At 33.9% G+C, this 19372-nt stretch overlaps 1 long non-coding RNA gene across 1 annotated transcript in view; it reads left to right on the top strand.

The window, feature by feature from the left end:
- LOC143047777 (uncharacterized) overlaps positions 1-8625 on the top strand; it is a 36195-nt gene extending 27570 nt beyond the window's left edge. The window contains exon 4 of the long non-coding RNA XR_012969657.1: positions 8349-8625. This is a non-coding gene — a long non-coding RNA (uncharacterized LOC143047777). The remainder of the gene's footprint in view (positions 1-8348) is intronic.
- Positions 8626-19372: the final 10747 nt, after the last annotated feature.

Raw genomic sequence — 19372 nt, 5'->3', positions numbered from 1 at the left:
CATCATGAGATTCAGATCTTAACATACGCTATTGATAGCATTAGTATTGTAGACAAAAGGGTAATCGTATGTCTCATTTCAACGTATCAAATGCATACAACGGATCGTTCTGTTTATACATCTACTAAAATTGTCCATTTATTAATTTAGAAATGATAAAAAAAAAAAATGTTCAGAGAACAATTTTTTTTTTATATGAAAATATAAATATCCGCTTCAAAATGTTATGTCCAGCTTCAAATGATAGCTTTATGTATGTTGATTCAAAAAACAAAATCTTTGCACTTTTTCTAAAAAAAATGGAGATTAATGTGTGACAAAAATATGGTTTTATATACTTTTTCATCAAATAATTACTAATGCCCGCGTCACACTGTCCCGATTTTTATATACGATGGACACCCGAAAGCGAAAATTGTAAGTTCGTACGAAGTTGGTCCCGATCTCGTTAAAATACCAAAAAGTGACCGAAGCAAGTACGATGAATTACGATGTCTATACGATGGTGCCGAAATTATATACGATAGCAAAATTTGGACATACGAAGGTTAACCGAAGACGGGTATTTAAGCTTCATATCTCAGCCGAAGCCTACACGATGGATCACGAAGGCTACACGATGGCTTACGAAGGCTACACAATGGATTACGATGATGCGCGATGGCCATACGATGGCTAAAAGACGTCGTGTACAGCTTACTTTTTTTATGATACGAACAGAATTTCGACAACATATCGTTTCTGTACAAGTCTGCCATGCATGGCGGGAAATCGATCTTTTTGTCTAATTCTTATAAAACTTAGTTTATTATCCCCTCGCCTACTACATGTAAGTTGCGTGTAGATAAAATTGTTATGGACACTCTAGAACCAAAATGCTCAAAACTTGGTATGGTGTTACTCATTAAGAATATCTTAAGCGCTATTGACTTAAAAGTTCAAAGGTCAAGGTCACAGTGGCAGTTGTAATACAAGGCAGTATCACCCTTGTGGACACTCTAAAACCAATATGCTTCAAAAGATTTTAACCACATTTGGTATATTATTCCTCCTTGTAATAATCTGACATTTTTTACGTTCAAGGCCAAAGGTCAAGGTCATGCAGATGGACTTGTTTTTTCTCCTTGAAATAGCATAATACACAGGAAATTGGTTGCTCATTTTTTTACCTGCTGGTTCTAAAGACAATATTAAAGGTATTTCCAGTTACTGAATGTTTTGGTTGATTTCTAAAAAATAGTTTATGTATCAAATATGCATATTCAATTTACCATTTTCTGCATGTGTCATATACAAATATAGTGTCCATATTTGTCCCCAATATGTTACAAACGAGGGGATGCCACGCTCGGCATTGCCTTGTTTGAACTGTAAAATATGTGCACTAGTCTGAAAAATCACCCATAATTATGCCCATGTTTACTGATTTGTCTTAAAGGTAAGGTAATGGGTTCGTTGATCACTTTTATTCAAAAAGAGCTCTTTCCAGGGGAATATCATAATAATATAGACAAAAGGAAGGATGTGGGGAAAGCAACAAATGCGGCAAAATATGACATATAGAAAACAAAATGGTTATGGAGTAAACATTCGTGTGACAACAACTCATACGATAGATAAAAAATCAGAATAATGAATATATACGTGTACCTGCAGTGTTGGTGTACGAGGCGCGTTTAAGATTTTCATTATGTTACTTGATATGAAAAATTGACAAAAAATAATATTTTACTTGTAAAAGTAAATCCTGAGCCTGTAATAGCTGCTCTTCTTGTTCCATTCGAATTAATAGAAACAACGCTGTCGCCTTTCTTGTTCTCATAGAATCAGATGATATGAGCTCCATATTTCGTGAACGTCTTTCTTAACTGTCGTATTAGACCGACCAGTGCATTTCGCGCATGGCACTTTAAATGTATTTTAGCGCGAAAATTAACTTATATTTAGCTGGATTTATTGCCGTCGTAGCTCCATCTTGTCGCCTTCGTACTTTTATTCGATGGCAACCCGACTGGATTACGAGGTCTTCACGAAGTCGTGTTGCCATCGTAAGACCGTCGGGTGGCTTCGTGATTCATTCGTGTAGACATCGTAATGTCAAAACTGCCCGATGGAAACGATGGAAACACGAATGCAATACGATGTTCAAAGATGCATTCCCGGTGACATTACGATGGTGAGGATGGTGATACGAACTCAATACGAACCCTCAACATCGGACGCACCTTCGGGGATTTTTTAACATGTTAAAAAATTTAGAACCCTTCCCGAAGTTGTCCCCGAAGGCTAGAAAAAGTGGCCGATGGTTCTACGATGGTTAAAGATGGCACTACGAATAGCCCGATCTGGATACGATCAGTCCCGATTTTGAAAATTTCCATAATCGTGTTGCAATCGGCGTAAAAATCGGGACAGTGTGACGCGGGCATAAACAAATAGCTTATTCCGGTTGGCTATTTTGAGGATATGTGTCTTGCAACCTAATGAAATAAATCTCATCGCTTGATCATGTTATATGTCTTTTAATATGATGAAAATGAGTTGTATTACAATACGACATGTCACAAAAAAAATCTAGTGAAAATATGCTGTAGTTATCTTATATGGTTTTCGAAAGAAGTGAAAGTAGCAAATTTCAAAATTAATAATATGACCTTGACCTTTGACTTTGACCGAATTTCCATTTTTTTTAACCAAGAACCTGATATAAAATTGGATAAAACATCCTGAGAATATTACGAGCGATTTGGTTAAATAGATTTATCGATTTTTTTACGATTAAGGGTGATTTGCAACCACAACAGTGTTTGGGGAGATAAATAAATAATCTCTTACAAAGAAAATATTATTCGTTTAAACAGGATCATTTTTAAAAGCGCATAAACTGTGCAATATCGGATACCAAACATCTGAGCAAAACCTTGCAAAACAAAATTTACACACAATAAATAAAAGTTGTGGAATAAGAAAAAAATAATGATAAAAATGAAAAACCAATTCTTCAAAGAACAATTAAATATCTTCCTAAATTACTGAAAAGAAGCTACTGTTGGTAACTATTGACGTCCACTCATAGGTTTCTTCATACTAATTCAATGCAAAATATGGTTTCAATATACCTTTGTACTTTAGAATAGAAATTAATTTTCAACATCCAGATAAGAAAATGTTATATCCGGTCTCAAGGGATAGCTCTCTTTGAACAGATTCCAAAAAGGATGAAATCTAAAAGCGCGTAAACTGTTATTAAAGTGAGAGGGTTAGCGCTATAGAACCAGGTTTAATCCACCATTTTCTACATTTGAAAATGCCTGTACCAAGTCAGGAATATGACAGTTTTTGTCCATTCGTTTTTGATGCGTTTTGTTATTTGATTTTGTCATGTGATTATGGACTTTCCCAATTGATCTTCCTCTAAGTTTAGTATTTTTGTGATTTTACTTTTTAGATATAATATAATAAATATATTAGCGACATATTGAGAAACAAAAACTTGTCGCAGGAACGAAATTTAGCGGAAGTAACAAATAATGATAATGATACTCAGGACAATATCAAAACGTATTTCAACGGTAAAGTAGAAAGACCTATTAATAATCAGAACAAAATCAAAAGATAATTGTCAAGAGAACAATTGTATGACTTGCCACGTCAATTTTCGAAGAAATTGTTTAGCAGTTACTTTCCGTTGACTTAAAGTTTCCATTGTCGTGCAATGATAGATTTATTTATATTGATAAAAAAAAAAGTATATTGTTTCTATTTTCTTTTGTTTGAAATTAGGGAATTTTTTTGCTACCTTCGGTTAAAAAACTGTCATATGAAAGATGTGTGGACACTGATTCCAATAAATGTATGGTTTCTGTATACTTTTGCCTATAATAAGGAATATAAGTGGCTTCTTCCAAATCACTTCTGTGTCAAATGATAGGTTTTGTATACATATCAAAAATTATTTATAAGTACTTTTCCATGAAAAAGTGCAAAAATGGCTAAATACAGTTTGCTAAAAGTCAATTCAGGTTGCTATTTTTGAAAGTCATATGTCACTGTACAGCAATTTTTGTAAAAGACCCTATGACTTTAATATGAACCAAGTTGAAGAAATATTTAATTAGCCTTACATTAAAACATGCCAGGGGCACTAACTCATACAAGATGTAAATGAATTATTTCTTAATAAAGCTATTATATTTGTATCAAAACATAGCTAACATTTCGCACTAGTTATTAAGAAAAATTGACCTTGGCCTTTGAACTTGATCTTGATCTTGATCTTATTTTCTTTCTAAGTCAGAATCCAAGAACCTCAAACCAAAAGGACTGCATGTTTATACATCATGCTGTTTATGAGTTTTATATTTTTAGGTTATAGAGGAGATACAAGAAGAAACACAAAAACAGTGGTTGGGGAGATAACTTTTACATAAAAAGTCTTCGACTATGGGTCTATTTCAAAAGCGCGATAACTGTTCGATACCATATGCAAAATGTATTAGCAACATCTTGCTTAACAAAAATTACTTGCAAGAAACATATTTGGTAGAAGAGAAAAGAAAAATATTTAAAAAAAAACTTTAAAGGGTTTCCTCATCAATTTTCTAAATAAGTGTCAAGATGATACTTCCGATTTACTCAAATTCAATATTAGCGTCAAACCAAAAGTTTCTTAATACTGATCCAATAAATATAGAGTCAATATATACCTCACAAAATGAACAATTCCTCCCGTTAGGGGTTAAGTATCATACCATCATAAAATATATGAGAAAAACATAACCCGTAGCATGCCAACAAATGATTTTAGAATACATTTGTTTATATCCGACGCAAAAACCCTATGACTGAATCAATATTAATACCAATTATAATATCCTTGATGGCCTGACCACAGTATCGTACCTATATCTCTGAATAAGTCTGTTTAAAGGTTTGGTTAACTTTGGAGTTGAATGCTGACATTGGAGACGAAATCATAATTACCGATAAACCGGGTGAATCAAGTGTTGCAACTCTACGAATAACCGTGACTTGTATTTTGCAGGACTATTATAAGAGGCCACGTAATTTAAACCCAGACGACGAAAAGAAACCTTTATTAATATAATCTGCCAAAGTTATAAAAAGTAACATCCAATCCGTAGATGCAACAAAGTATATTTGTCTTACCCCAGCCAACATTGCATTAGATACAAATTTATCATACTTACTTGAAAGCCTGTTGTTATTCCTTCCAACTCGTGACCTAGAGGCTAGAGCACCCATTACACCACTTAAACTAGGTCTAGGCATACAATTGCCTAGTATAAAAAGAACACAACCTATTTCTATAATAGCTAAGGCATTAGCAAAGATATAGATCAAATCTAACAAAACTTAAACAGATCTAATGGCTAAATTAATTTCTGCAGAGTTGAAGATCTTAAAAACACCGGATAAAAGAGGGGCGAAAGATACCTAATGGACATTCAAACTCATATATCGAAAATAAACTGATCACCATGACTGAAATAGAAAAAAACAAATAGACAAATAATAATACACAAGTCTAGAAAATTATTGACTAAGCACACGAACCCTACCAAAAACATGGGATGATCTTTAGTGCTCCAGATGGGTAATCAGATCAATGTGGTCAGGCCTCATGCAGACGGTTTAAACAGGGGACTACCCAGGCAAATTTTCATTTCTGCCTATGATAGATTTTAATACTTCAGACATACCTAGTACTTATTTCCCGATGAACTTCGTCTAAAAGCAAGCGAAGCGTTATGACATAACAGCAATCTTGATTATTGAACACCTTTGAAATGGAAAACTTCTCAATAATTGAAATCGAAAATCCAGGAAGCCCCCTCAAGTCTATGGCGGTTTCCCTCTGGTATCTTTTGTCCCTCTTTTAGGACGATTCCCCCATTGGGAATCATATAAGTTATACTGGTTTGAATGAGATGCTAAAACGCATATAATAATCGGACGTCTTGAAATACCTAAAGTATCTATCCGGAGGACTGAAATTTAAAGCAGACTCGTACGGCAAAGTTGTGGCTGCCATATTAAGAAATGGTTCAGGTTATCATTATTATTATCCTTCCTTTTTATTGAAAACAACAAGTAATGGGACAAATTATCAGAATATGTAGCAGAGTCCTGATCATTAAAAGACTGCAGTACCAAGGTTAACACAATCTCTTGGACCCAGACACATCTCTACTAGACAACAGTATATCTAGTGTACATATTTGTTAATATTCACCTTCTGATTTCAATGTATATGCATACGGTTTTTCTGGTGTCTTACTTTTGGCCAAAGGAGTGGGCTCCTGTCAGTTTGAACCCGAGTCAATTACACTCAACTGTAGAGTCTGACTGGTAATCGGGAAGAAAAAAGACAGAACGAACGGATCAGAGAGATATATATATATATTTACATTACTTCATAACATAAGATATTGATCTCACTTTTTTCAAACAGAGAGAATAAGAAAATGTCTGCTAAATACATCAAAGACTTTTTTAATAAGCCCGGACAAATTCGCAACTAAGCCCTTTCCTAGAATTAATGATGACAAAGCACAAAAGTAAGATTGTGAGAGAGCCGTGGTGTAGTGGTTAGTGCATCGGACTACTAACACAAAGGTTCCTGGTTCGATTCCCTTCAGGGATGAAAAATTCAGGGACTGATTTTTCGGCTCTCCCTTGACACCTTTTGCAAGTATGGTCTTGAGGAAACGATGATAATCCGTCGGAAGGTGACGATAAATGGCTGACCCGTGTTAAGAATAAACTTATCATAGATACCAGGACTAAATTTTGTATATACGCCAGACGCGCGTTTCGTCTACAAAAGACTCATCAGTGACGCTCAAACCCAAAAAAAGTTGAAAAGGCCAAAATAAAGTAAGAAGTGTGAGAGCCATATCTCTTGCACGTTAAAGACCCCCTTGTAGATTTCGAAATATACTATATTGGCCTTTCCTCTATTCCACTTTTTTCGATCCCATTACATTTTACATGCAGAACAATACCCTGAATGGATGAAAAAAATGAAACAAACAAAAACAATATTCAACACGATAACCTTAAACCGGCAAGCATTTTGGGATAATTTCAAGACGTGTATCCACTGAAACTAATAGCTCCGCACCGTAATGCGCCGGAAGTTATGATGCGAGCGAAATTTGCAAGAACTAGGGTTTGTGTTTGTGTGCCAAAATGCACACATCTAAATGCGATATTCATCAAGTATATAATTAAAGTTTAAATAAAAACATCGAAGTATCTCAGTTCTGTTATTTACTTTTAAAAAATAGTTTGAATATTTTAATATCCTCGTGTGAACCTAAAGGAACTAGGCGTTAAGTTCATATAGCGATATCCCCTCCGAAGATCCACGTTTGGTAGATCTAAAGTCTCCGGTTTGCCAACGAAACTGATAAAACCAAATAGGAGCGGAACAACGGCATCATGGCGTTTCCGAGAAAGATTAATTCTAATTAAGGGTTAACTTACAAATAAAAAATTCAATTAGAATAGCACATTGGTAGTTTGCCTCTTGAGACATCTGTAGTTCTCGACATAGACAATAAGACCTTCAAAGAATGATGCTTACATTATAAAAAATCATGTACCATGCATGTCTTAACATAATATTATAAATGGAGCAATTCAAGTACCATTGGCTTAGTCATAGGCTCAACCGAGATGGTCTCGTGCTCTTCTCCTGGAAATATTTGTATGTGTACGTTTTTGTTTTTATAAGGGTTAAATCAAAGAAGATATATACCTTCGAACATGGTTATTTATATACTTCTGCAGAAAAGTTCCTTTCTTCTAAAAATCACATAAAAACACAAATAAAAAAGCTTAAGTTTAGAATGGTGAAACTTATATTCGATGATTTTGGAATCGCTGTGTGAGCGTGGTAAATAGAGCAGAGTAAATTTATCAATCAACCTGACAATGATGAATAGACTGTTTGATCTCTTAACTTTTAAAGCCTTAATTTTTTCATGTAACTATAATATGTTGACTCAAAACGAACCCGAACGCTATGGAGCAAGTTATTGGAAAGATACTGAGGTATCAAGCTTGATTAAAATACAAATGTCTGTGTATTTGAGCATCTGTGTCCGAAATTAACATTAATTCTTTTGAGTCAAGATATTTGCAGTATTAAAATCTGAATAACTGACGGCATTGAATCTACATTTCCTCAAAAAGTATCAGTGATTAAACCTTTTTTTTTTTAGTGAAGTCTACAAATGTTTTGGGTTTATGTTTGCCAATTGTTACTATCAGGAAGATATAATTAGAATCCTCTGAATTTAAGTGCTTTCTTTTTATAGGTAATTTCGTCAGATGGAGAACACGCTAAGTTATCTGATTACCAGTTGAAACCAAATGCGACTGTCTGCTTAGTTGTTTGTCTGTTTTCAATACCGGACAATTTAGAGCACGTCATATTTGACCTATTTTGGGGATACCCTGTCGAAAATGACATCCATCCAATTATTCTACAACTGTTTGGTAACATGGCTATGAGAGATTACCTAGACGCATCATGCCTAACGTTTCATGGTACGTCTTTCTGTGGTGTGGTTGATTTTAGTCACAGTACGAAACCAGGCATTAATCATTCTGGAGATATTATGGACGATACAAATCGAATAGGACACCATACAATTGATCTTCACCTCGGGAAAATACCGAAAAATATAACTCATTTGTTCTTTACCTTGAGTGCATGGAGTTCACCAACCATATCGAAGTTCCCAAACCCTAGTTTGAAATTCTATGATGCAATCAACAAGAAAAAGGACTTATGTTCAACATCGTTCACTCATGCAAATAGCTCACAGGCGGTTATAATGTGCTCTTTATCAAAGAAAAATGGAAGGTGGCAAATTTATGAATCAGGAAAACTCTCAGCGGGAAATGCAAAAGACTATGACCCTCTTGTGAATACAATAAAAAATCTTATCAGTGATGGATTTTGATCATGGAAAAGTTACAAACAAATCAGATTTTTCGAAATTTATATTTATATTGTATTTACAAGGATAACATTCAATATAAGAACAAAATGTTTGTTTCCCTATCCTTTCAATCTGTGCTTGTGACTTGCATCATTAAATTGTGTTTTAAATTTCGCAACATGAACGCTCTATGTTTATGTTTGTTTCCACTGTAAAGCATCTTAGATTTCATATCTACTTACTTTCAAATACTAGTACTGACAATATTTAACATCCAAGTGTATTGTCTGCTATGGTTTTATTTATTATACACCCGCTTTAAAAAAAGGGGGGGTATACTGTTTTACCTCTGTCTGTCAGTCCGTCCGTCCATCAGTCCGTTCATCAGTCCGTCCGTCAGTTAGTCCGTCCCATGAAACTTTCGTCACATTTTTCTCAGGAACTACACATCCACCCTTTCTGTAATTTGGTATCAACATTTATATATGTCAGCCACACCGTGTGATGCGTTTTCAGATTCATCACTTGACAACTTCCTGTTTACCGAACACTTGTCTGATTTTACACATGATAGCCAAGTTGAAAATTTTCGTCACATTTTTCTCAGGAACTACAATACAAGGATTTCTGAAATTTGGTTTCAGGATTTATATAAGTCAGCTATACCGTGTGATGCGTTTTCAGATTCATCACTCGACAACTTCCTGTTTACCGAACACTTGTATGATTTTACACATGATAGCCAAGTTGAACATTTTCGTCACATTTTTCTCAGGAACTACAATACAAGGATTTCTGAAATTTGGTTTCAGGATTTATATAAGTCAGCTATACCGTGTGATGCGTTTTCAGATTCATCACTCGACTACTTCCTGTTTACCGAACACCTGTATGATTTTACACATGATAACCAAGTTAAAAATTTTCGTCACATTTTTCTCAGGAACTACAATACAAGGATTTCTAAAATTTGGTTTCAGGATTTTTATAAGTCAGCTATACCGTGTGATGCGTTTTCAGATTCATCACTCGACAACTTCCTGTTTACCGAACACTTGCATATTTTTACACTATTAATATTATCCACTTGCGGCGGGGGTATCATCAGTGAGCAGTAGCTCGCAGTTTCACTTGTTAGCTTACGAAAAAGTATATATTTTACAAATTGTATAGATATTCAAATCCATTTGGCTCAATTTACCTTCTACACTTAATCCAATATCTTTCCTTCGGCCATCATTTTGGTGTACAAAGGGTGAATGCGCAGCAATTTCAGTACAGACTGACTATTTTATTCAAAATGTATTCATGACATTTAAACTGAATATCGACTACAAAGTGTCACCTAGCAATAGTCTTTCATAAGGAAATAAACTCGAGGTTTACAGCTTTTACATTAATGCTAGCAAGACAAATCTTTGTTTGGCTTGCTTGCTTTGTTTGTATTAATGTTTGCTCAAGCATGGTAATTAAGATAGGCGGGGCTTTAGCTTGTATACATCATACTTCAATTTTATTGGACGTTATGTTGGATTTCAAAACATCACATGATACATATTCTAACATGTTTCCTGACCTCTAAATACACAATACAGACAGGTTTCTACTTCGTCGAAATTATCTTTCTATTACGCCAGTTCATTTTCACAATAGTAGAAACGGAAGACAATTTTTTTTTTCAGAGATCCAACTTAAAGACTGTCGTCAAGCACTTTTAGTAAAATAGCTATTCGAACACACCTACTCTGATTTTGTGATCCATTGGATAGGTTTTTCACTTGACCCCTATATTTCATCTTTTAGTACTGTGATTTTTTGTTATGTTATAAAGTCAACCTGTAGCTTTGCTATATAAAATGATGGAGTCTGAAGCGAGATGATGTATCAAATACTCTTGTTTTGTACATTTTCAAGACAAAATATTCATCTCAAACACACCCTAACATAAAAAAGGTGCACTCGATTTTCTCTTTTCGATACAATTGTTTTCCATTTTTCAGAATATTTTCTTGAGTTGCATAGTCGAAGGACAGACATGGAAATAACTGACTGAACTAATAGATTGATATGTTATAAAAACAATATTAGGTCAATTAATGTTGAAGACCAGTTTCTCAGCCTCATACAAGAAAAAAGTTTATATTTTTCTTTCATTGACAAATTATTGTATTTTTACAGGTGAGAAAACATGTGAGAATATTTGACATGTGATGTTTTAAAATTAAGTGTCCTTAACCTCAGACATAACGTCCAATACAATCTAAGTATGATGTATACAAGCTGAAGCCCCGCCTATCTTAATTACCATGCTTGAGCAAACACTGATACAAATAAAGCAAGCAAGCCAAACAAAGATTTGTCTTGCTAGCATTAATGTAATAGCTGTAAACTATATATATACAAACTTTGCTTTGATATTTCATTATTATAAATCAAAAAGTAAAATCACAAAAATACTGAACTTAGAGGAAGATCAATAATATTCTCATTACATCATATCATGCGTATTTCTTAAAGGGACACTAGCTGTCAAATTCATGTTCACCGATTTGACTCATCTTCTCATGTTTGATTTATAGCATATCAAAACATTTATTTAAATTACAAAAAATTATAAAATAAACAATTAACAGGCATGGGCTCGATGTTAGGTCTCGTCGTTTGGTGTATATTTTAGTTGAGACGCCATCTAATTAAGTATCGTGTTGTCCTCTCCGAATACTGCCTATGGTGATGGTCATAGAAGTGATATTTTAAACATAAATAGAGATATGAATATATAACGAACTCGTGCAATTGTATTTTTGTAGGTCTGTTTCATTTCATATTATAGGTTAAAATATATATTTAATCATCGTTTTCACCTGTATAACAATGGGTGTTTGAGGATCGAATCAGACAATCAAATGTTTCACTTTCAATGTCTACATACTGCTCCTTTTGATAACTGAACACGAGCAATTAATGGGTTATCCATCTCTAACTGAGTTAGCAATACACAGTTAGCAGTTTGGTTTCGTATTATGGCCATGGTGAATTTATTAGATATGAAAGTTTTTGTACAATAAAATTGATATTTAAATAGTTGAAGAATAATATAGCCTTCGAAGTGAAGATTTTTTTTATGTTTTATAGGTAATTTTTCTGTTTCACAGTCCATATTTTCTTATCCGTACCACCAATAGGCTAGAACTTGTTGTAGTGTTTTTTCAACAAAGATTTGACGCTCTATCTTTTCAATTCAGTTTTATGAAAAAACGAGCAGAAATGCACCTGTTGATTGATAAATGTCTATGTTTTTAGTAAAGGTAGCACTCTAATTGATTGAAACTTTCCTTTGGACCTAATTTTTGGAGACTTTTGTGACATTTCACCTCCCCCCTCTTTGCAATATTTTATATCAAATAAATGCAGATAATTGCCATGGTTATATAAAAAAAAAAGAGAATATATTTTATTGAAAATGAAATCTATGGGAGATGCTCTTTCTAGAAAATTAATATACACATGCAGAACACAAATAGTAAGCCTTATTTATTAGACAGGTAGGAAAATAGGGTGGTTAAAAATTATTATAAGTTTGTTTTTAACTGTGTATTGTTACCTAAGGGTTAAAATGAAGTTCACATGAATACGGATTCAATGAGGTCGAATTATTCACTTGCAAGTAAAAAAATCATCATATGTGTTCCTCAGCTTAATTTAAAAAAATTGAACCGTGCTGGCTGCTAAAAGCGAATTATTATTTATTATTTCAATTTCATTAATAATTGAACAAAAATAAATCATGTTTTATACTTTTTTTTATATATATATATATCTCGTAACTATTGCCCATTTAAGACGAACAGAACTAGTTATAATGCATTCAACTTTTAGTTTCATCATTTCCTCAGATTGAACTACCCCGACATTTGTAAAATTATGTCTGTAAAATTTTGCAGACAATAGCAGGCGTTTTTTTTTTTTTTTTTTTGCTCTTTTAAAGTTTTCAATCGAATTGCCTAAATTACACGACTTCAGTGACTGATTTATTTTGTTTGCTGGACATCATCAATTATGACTGGATTAAAATGAAATCAAGAAAATTACCGAAATTCAACAATCACTATCATCAATCATCACGGATTATCACCTTCATTAACGAAAGACGTATACTGTTGTGACCCTGCACTGCATATAAATTAATGCTATCTCGACTGTATATATACAATGTTGTAACCACTGGATATTATGTTTTAAATACTGCATATAATGTTATGACCACTGCATATAATGTTATAACAACTGTATATAATATTGTATTCACTGTATATGTGTTGTGACCACTGCATATAATGATGTGATAATTGCATAATTATTATGATGATAATCAACATAAGGCAGTCCATAGGATTTTATTGTAAAAAACTGCCCATATTTATGTAGCAGAAGCATTTTACTATCCAATAAATAACTAAAAGTTTACATTTTAAAAATTTTGTAAAACTGCTATATTTTGGGGCCAAAAAAGGGTCTTACTGGACCTTCTCCTTTATAAGATATCGACAAAATATTTTTACAGAATTGTTAGTTGCAAATTGTTGTAACACGTACATTTTAGTTGAAAGAATACGTAGACATTGAGTCGCCCCTTTTTTTATCTTATATTAATCGTATCATCATTATCAATATATAGTAGAGACCTCTTTTTTTAGGCCCTTGTTTCATGACCTTGAAATTGGGGTCAAGGTTAGAGGTGAATTTGACGTTCTAGATTTTTACTTTTTCTTTAACTTTTAGTTTATGCATAATAAAGCTATGGGAATTTGTGCATAAAGTTGCAAGCTATATGACCTTTACAAAAACAACCAGAAATGACCTTTTGAAGTAGCTTTTTTTGTACTTAATTAATTTAAAAGTGCATCAAACCATGGAAGTATTATATTGACAGGAACTACAACGATTTATTAGCACTTATTTATAACCCGGGGAGCTCTGTAGAAAAGATATGGAAACTGACTAATTAGTATGTTATCGTTAATAGCCCTTTGTGACCATGTGCGATGCCGCCGTCCTAAACTGACCAGACATACTTCTTATCATCACGTGGTTTTTATTGCGAAAGGTTGTCTCTAATACCTGTCGGAAAACCCCTTTGTTTATTTCAATCTCGTCTTTGGTCTTTCGAAATTATTCAATTTTTCAAAACAAATCGACTGATGTACAAAACAAGAAAATCGGACGAGAACTTTGAATACTACAACGTTTTGAAATGGTGAGTGACAATATTTCATTAGTTTGTGGGTTAAGTTTAAATCGTAATTAAGGTGTGTTCCGGTTACCGCCGGTTAAAAATAAATATATTTGATAAAAATAAATACTGTGAAGTTTCGAGTAATCTATATAGTTAAGGTACTGGATAATCCTGGAAAGTAGAAATTTCCAGTTTAAAATACGAAAATTAATCGAACAAGTACCAACATCAACAAAATACAGCAGAAGAAAACAGAGATCTCACTTCGTTGTGTAGCTATTTATATAATGTTGGTTAATATCTTTTTAATTGTGAATATAAAAACTTCATGTCTACCCGCAATTGAAAGACCTTTCCGATCATATAAAGCCATGGTCAGTATTTTATCATTTGAACATGTATGACTATGCCAGTACTAGCCAAGATTTAAAAAAAGTCTTATGACCCGAGTATTGTTTTCTCACAAGGACAAATCTTAAATTTATCAACTTTTACTGTAAATCTAATGCTTTATATATTCACTTAAAAAACAAGGTTTTAATATCTATATCAAAAACTGAAACTGAAACTGTTTTACAGTGCACTTAACATATACATGTCCATGAAATCAGAATTCAGGGATGTATATTTGGCAGTCAGGATATTTCATATATAATTATATACGTAAAGCCTTATTTAACATGGTGTTATACCAACCGTGGATTTGGAGTAAGTCTTATAATTGTTCTATAATCAAATAGTCTTTTTTAAATCTTGATTAAATCGGCTCAATTTTCAATATGTACAGTCCCGAATATGAATGAAATACATGCCACTGGACGTAAGACAAACAACTTTCAATCACAACTTATGATGTGCTTTTTCTACCCTTCAACCCTTTAAAACAAATCCAATATAGTCTTTTTTGTCAACAGATATGGTAAATAATGGACCCAGACTATAACTGTCGTTTATGTGGAACTACAGAAAAGAGAACTGCTCACCACCTACCATACGAAAAATCAAAATATGCTAGAGACATAAAACTCTCACTAAACATTGATATTCAAAATGATACAAGTGATTTTCCAAAAATTTATTTGTATTAGTAGTCAATCTAAGCTGTATTTATGGAGAAAAAAATCAATAAAAGCAAGAAAGCTAACATAAATATACAGATAGCAGACTTCAGCCATTTGTGTCATCAAACCAGAACATGGGAAGATACTGAAACTTGCGATATATATTACATATAGTGCAATTTCTACCGAAAAAATAAATCAATAAAAATTGGGCATTTATTCAATAAATTTGGTACAAATTTCCATCGTCAATGTGTTTTTCTAACATGATTAATGATGACTCGCATTAATCAATCAATCACTCAATCGGCACAGTTAGGTAACGGAATCTGCCGAGGTTTGCCGATTGCTGTTTCCTAAGAATTTATCACAACTTTCGATTTCTTCGTTTTTTTCCGTAATCCCGAAAGCAACCCGGAGAGACAATATTGTAGGGCACCACACGCTGGTATGTAAATAACGTGCCATGTTTCAAGCTAATTAACATGTCATTAAATTGGTCGCGGCATCGCAGATGAAACGTTTGAAGTCGGGTCGTAGTAGTTCCTGTCAATATAATACTTCCATGATCAAACCATATATATTTGGAATCGGTGTCTATTAAACTGTCAAATGATAACGTAAGAGACATTTTTCAAACAGGAAGTAACAGAGTATCTCCCTTATTTCAAGAAAAAATGTAAAGATTAATATATTTCAAATTCAATGTACATTAAGCTATCATTTTGAACTGAAAATGACATTTCTATGCGAGTTTTTCACATCAAGATATATCATTTCAGGTAGAAAGACCTTCTTTTAATTATGTTTATAACTTTATATCGCCTATTTTACCATAGGGGGTCAACTCGATAGTTAATTAGATACGTCAGGACTAAAATACACATGAAACATGAAATTATGCCATGTAAATGGTTTATTTTAGACTTTTTATAATTTGGATAAATGTTTTACGTGGTTATAAATCAAATATGAGAATTTGAGTCAAATCGGTGAACATGAATTTGACAGCTAATTCCCCTTTAAAATATTCTTCTCCTTCTTCCTTTATAGTACAGGCTTCCCATGGGAGTATTATCGTTCTGTTTTATGTACATGTTCGATGTGAGAACTACAAATGTGCGGGTTGGTGCGAAGTATCTACAGTGAAAATGATGATTCTTTAAGATAACGATAAAAACAAGGTTGGACATCTATCGAAGCCGGACCACTTGTACAGCCCTTTTTAATGATTCAAGGGTTGTACAGCTTACTAAGTGTTGTGGCAGTCCATTTCAGATTATGATGGTATCTGAGAAAAACGAGTCCTGGCAAAAGGAATGAGGAATCTTTCTGTGTGTCCTATAACTGATGATGTTACTGGCTGTAAATTTGTAGTTGGTATGGCAATCAGTTGGTGCACTACTCTATAAAGCATGATGACCTTACATTGAGCTTTCCTTTCCTATAGTGTCTTCCAGTTTAGTGCTTGTAGCATTGATGTTACACTACTCGTTCTTCTGTAATCATTGAGTACAAATCGTGCGCATTGGCGTTGTATAGCTTCTAATTTGTTTATATTGTCCTAAGTAGATGGATCCTAGATGGTGCTAAAGTATTCCATGAGTGGTCTTACAAGGGTTTGGTAGCATAAGGCTTTAGTTTTACTAGGACATCTTTTGATGTTCCTCTGATGAAAAGCTCTGGTAGAATTAGTTTTCTTTGCGATGTTGTCAATGTTTTGTGTATGGAGACGCAAAGATATTTTGCAGAATCAATCTCTTCTAGGATATGGCCGTGGATATTATAATTTGCCTGAACTGTTTTTCGCTTTGTTGTTACTCTAAAGAGTTGGTATTTTGGGGGATGGAATTCCATCTGCCAGTCTGCCTCCCATTGTTGTAGTCAATCCAGGTCTTTTTGAAGGGTGGTCACATGTTTCATTTCTTATTTGTCGGTAGAGAACTCGTCTGCAAAAAATCTAACATTTGAAGATGCCACATACTCTGGGAGGTCATTTATAAAGATATAAATCATTAGCGGGCCAAACATGCTAACTTGTGGAACTCCAGACTGCACTGGCGAGGTTTCTGCCGATTCTCCCTCCAGGAATACACATTGCTGTGTGTTATCCAGAAAATTTCTCAGCCATTTTAGAGTAGTGTCGCTCCTCTAATGCCATAATGGTTGATCTTGTACAGTAGTCGCTCATTTTGGAAATTTGTTAAAGGCCTTTGAGAAGTCTATGAGAATTAGATCTACTTTCTCTTTATTGTCGATGTTCTTTACTAGGTCTTGAATTGTGAGTATCAGTTGGGATTCACAGGACCATTCTTTTCTGAAATCATGTTGAGCATCAGTCAAGGTGGAGTGACTTTCTAGGTGTTTGATGATGTTAGTACAGATGATATGCTCCAATAGTTTACATAATATTGCAGTTAGCGAGACAGGTCGATAATTTGATGCTTGGCTATGACCCCCTTTTTTTAAATATCGGTACCACATTTGCATTTTTCCATTCAGATGGTAATGTGCCTTGGTCGACTGAGGCTTGAAAAAAAGGTGGTTAGTATTGGTGATATTTCAGTAGCTATTGATTTTAATAATCTTGTAGTGGTTTCATCTGGCCCTGATGCTTTATGTATGTTAAGATTTGACAGTAATTTGTGTATTCCGTTTTCCACAATAGTGATGTTTTCCATGTGTGGGTACGGGTTCGTTTTCATTTTCTTTATGGTAGTCATGTCTTCATTGCTGTTAAATACCGAAGAGAACTGAATGTTGAGTAAATTTGCCTTCATTTTGTTATCCGAGTATGTGAGGCCATCTGTGTTTCTAAGTGGTGCAACTCTTCCGTTTTCGCATCTTTTATTCTTTATGAAGAACTTCTTAGGATTGGATTTCTGTTCTGGGCTGATGATGTCGTGGATGTATGTAGAATAAGCCTTCTAACACTCTATTTGTGAGCTCTTTGTTTAATGTTTTGTATCTCTTAAGGTCTTGAGTTGATTTTTTTGTTAGAGCTTTTTTTGAAAGCGTTCTTTTTGCCTCGTGTAATACGTTTTGTTATACCATTTATCCAAGGTTGGTGGCCTCTTGTTGATAACATTTTGGATGGTACATTTTTATCCTGGATAGTCTTGAGTCCTGATTTAATGAAGTCCTTCATATCTGTTATTGAGCTCTGTGTGTTGTTCAAGCCATGGAATATTTTGACTAGTTTTCTATGTCTGCTCTCTTCCAGATGTTATTTTTTCTTTGTGTTGGTTTTGGGTGCATTGCTATTGCATTACTATCAATATAGACGATGTCGTGGTCACCTATTTCAGGAATTGGCTCGCATCTATTTACTAACGATGGTCTGTTTGTGAGGAAAATATCGATTGTTGCTGTTCCTCTTGTGGGAAATGTGACCACTTGATCTAGGCAGCAGTTATTTACCATATCTACAAACCTGTTATTGATTTGTGTAGAATATTGGTTGCCACATACTGAATTTGATTTCCAGTCAATATCAGGAAGGTTTAGGTCTTCTCCTAACCATAATATTGAGTATTTCTTCTGCTGTGTTACTAATTTTATTTATGAAGATGATATCACTACTACTGGGTGGTCTATAGAGACATCCTACTATGATACATTTACTATCAGGTGTTGTTACTCTAATATATAAAGATGCTGTGTCACATTGTGCGGGTAGTTCTTCGCTGATGATGATGATATCTCGTACAGCTATCAATACACCCCCGTATCCATCTGTACGATAATTTCTATATACTGAGTATTGTGGTGGAAATATCTCGGAGCTTAATATGTCAGGTCTTAGCCATGTTTCAGTCCCTAACATTATTTCCGGATTGGAAGTGTCTACCATGTTCAATTATTATTCTTTTTTATTGTCTATGGTCTGAAAGTTCACAACAACAATTTTAGTGTTATTGCCTTTCTTATTTTGCTTCTGTTTGTCTATTTTTCTTTTTTGCTTAGGTGATGACGAGTAAGCTGGTAGTCCTGGACTTGATATTGATGTTTCACAGCTGGATAAGGATTGGAAAGAGTTGTAAGTTGAGTCGATGATGAAGGACTCAAATAATGATGACGAAAAATTTGCCATTCCG

The sequence above is a fragment of the Mytilus galloprovincialis genome, chromosome 10, assembly GCF_965363235.1.
Source record: "Mytilus galloprovincialis chromosome 10, xbMytGall1.hap1.1, whole genome shotgun sequence".
In the NCBI taxonomy this organism is placed as follows: Eukaryota; Metazoa; Mollusca; class Bivalvia; order Mytilida; family Mytilidae; genus Mytilus; species Mytilus galloprovincialis.
This window is presented reverse-complemented; position numbering and strand designations above follow the sequence as displayed.